We start from the raw sequence: 3227 nt of genomic DNA, 5'->3' as shown, positions 1-3227 counted from the left end.
CACGTATATCTGGGTTGGTTCTCTAACAACTGCATTGTTCAAGGGTCAAGTGTACTTCCATCTAATTGAAGCCAAAAGGCTGTCAGTGTGTAAGCTGCTCAACTGCATGATTTTAAATCCTGGCTCTCCCATTTACTGACATGAGTTTTTGAGCAAGTTACTAAAACTCTGTTTCTTAGTTTCTTTGCCTATAGAATTGAAATAATAATTGTACTTACCTCATAGTTTTGTTTTGAGGGTTGGATTAGTTAATTCATATTACACAGTCAGAATAGTTTGGGGCACATTTAATGAAGCTGTTATGGACTCTGAACAGGGCCTAGTTCAGTAATGTTAGCCATTATCACCAATCATGTTCATCATCAAAAGCAATAATGAGTCTATGAAATTAATACTTGTAAAATTTGAAAAGCAACTAGAAAAGTATGTATTTTCCAGTTACAGGTTAAAATTAAAAAAAATTAAATGGTATCTAGTGGCAAATAATTAAGTTGATTTAAATAAATCAAATTTATGTCTAAAACGGAGATACTTGAAAGAAGCTACTGAGCCTTTTTAGCACATGAAAGGTAAATCTTGGTTTATTATAGAATCTAATCAATCTAAACATATTTTTGGAAGGGAATTGCCAGATTTCTCTTCTATCTCAAGTGTGTGGTTATGCTTCAATAACAGACTTCATATATTTAAAGTAAGTATTGGTTTATTAGGTTGAATTAAGCCTACTGGATTTTTTAAAGTGATAAATAATTATAATAACTAAAACATAATGTAGTTCTAGCTTTTGGTTTGTTTTCAAATAAATGTCTTTAAAATAGATAACAAAATGTTTGTCACAGTGAACACATAGGAAAGCTATATTTCTGGTTAGTTGGCTCAGATCTAATAATCAAATTATCTGTGTTATTTATAGATCACAAAGTAAAAGTAGGACTATTTTCTTATAATAAAGTTCTATGAAGATAAACAATGCTTTTAGTTATAATAAATTGTCATATATTAATTAAATGAAGCATTGTTCTGAGAAACTATTTTCATATGAAATTGTGTCTGTGCTTTTCATTTCACCCTCTAGTGGCTTTATGCCAATACTGCATTTTCCCATTTAGTCATTTCAAAATGGCCTCTACTTCTCTTTGTTCAACATTTGTTTCATAGCACAATGTTAAATGATTTAATCACGTTTCTAAATTCATACATGGCAGTTTTTCGTTTATACTAAAATACTATGCTTACTGTCCAATAAATGTATTTGTTTTATTGTCTTCGTGATATTAATAGATTAAGGACTCAAGTCATGAATTGTGCCAGCCACTTACTCTTTTCTACTTCAGCATTTTGTTGAGTGTTTTATAACTACAAAATATGCTCTAAAGATACTCATGGAGGGAAAAGTAATTTACATTCTTATGAATGTTCTTCATTTTTAAATCAATTTTAAAATCATAACAAAGTGGTAAAAGATTATAAACTTGTCAAAAGAAGCCTAGGTCATGCACTTTACTAATCTTAATTGGAAATTTGAAATATAGTTCAGTTTTCTAAAAAATAGCTAAAGAATTAAAAACTTAATATATTTGGTTTTTGTTCTTAAGTTCAATCATTTATATTAGTATGATACTGGGTGTTTTTGTTAAATGTATTGGGATAACATTGGTTAATAGGATCATACAGGTTTCAAGTGTACATTTATATGACACATGATCTGTACATTACATCATATGCCTGCCACCCAAAGTCAAATTGTCTTCTGTCACCATATATTTGGCCCCTTTTTCCCTTCACTACTACCCCCCCCTTCCCTCTGGTAACCGCCATACTGTTGTCTGTGTCTATGAGTTTCAGTTTTATATCCCACATATGAGCAAAATCATATGGTTCTTAGCTTTTTCTGACTGATTCATTTCACAGCATAATATTTTCAAGGTCAATCTATGTTGTTGCAAATGGCAGTATGTCATTTTTCTTATGACTGAGTAGTGTTCCACAGTATATACGTACCACATCTTCTTTATCCAATCCTCTATTGAAGGGCATTTTCATTGTCTCCATGTCTTGGCCACTGTGAAGAATACTGCAATGATCCTTTGCCCTAAGGATCTCCTAGTCTTCTTAGAAGATCTAAAATAAATAATGACATAAATAAATATGATTATAAATATTTGCAGTAAATGAAGTTGAAGTATATAATGAACTTCAGGAGTGTGTGATTTAGATTTGGACAAGTAGCTAAGACTGCTGAGGAAATAATATTTAAACTTAAACCTGAAAGATAATTAAGAATCAGCCAGATAAAAATGGGGAACAAGCTTTTCGGACAGCAGAACTGTCAGTTTAAAAGATCTAAAGTGAAAAATAGCTAAAAAAAAAAAAAAAAAAAAAGAATTACTGAGTTACATATACAATTATTCCTTACACTAAAAAGCTATATTTATGTTTTGTTCTTTTTAATTTGGGGGCTGCGTGGTTTGGTATATGTACACTCCTATATTATTGTATCAATTATATGCAATATATCTGTAAATTGGATACCTTGGTACATGAAAATTATCATCGGTATGTACACAGAGAGTCATAAACATATACTGCTTTACATACACACAGAGTAGGCATAGCTAACTTTACTATTAGAAGGATTTCATCAAATTTTCAATTCTTTAAGAAAACAATGAGTGCTACTGTAGTATATTTAAAAGGATCTCAGCAGTAAGACTATTCTCAGAGGTTATCTTCTTGGAAAGCATTAACCAGGACTTCTTGACTTTGCTGGTGGTTTTTGTCTGCTATTTACTTTTATTTTTGACTCTATTCACTATAGGAAACTAATCAGTCAGTAAAATATAAAGAAATGCCCACACCTCTATTTCCTCGCTACAGTAATGGTTTCAGCAACATTTTTTAGTCCATAAAACTTGAACTATGTAAGGCTAGATGAATTTCCAAGACAGCAAACCACCATCCCTGAATCTTAGGGGTAGCATACTCAAAATTTCATAGAATGATATGATTACTAAATGACCAACCCATTCCTTTTCACCTCAAAAAAAAAAAGGTCAAAATGCAAATCAGAGCTAGTTATCTGAAGTTTTTACATATTAACTAAAAACACTGTAAGTAAAGTTAAGACCTATGTCCTGATATTATTTTCATCTGTTGTTACAGATTTTAAATGATGCCCACTTTGACTTTCAAAAGTATCCCAGTTTAAGATAATGAATTAGATTGTT

Source organism: Furipterus horrens, unplaced genomic scaffold, assembly GCF_987537825.1.
Source record: "Furipterus horrens unplaced genomic scaffold, mFurHor1.1.pri manual_scaffold_9, whole genome shotgun sequence".
Lineage (NCBI taxonomy): Eukaryota > Metazoa > Chordata > Mammalia > Chiroptera > Furipteridae > Furipterus > Furipterus horrens.
This window is presented reverse-complemented; position numbering follows the sequence as displayed.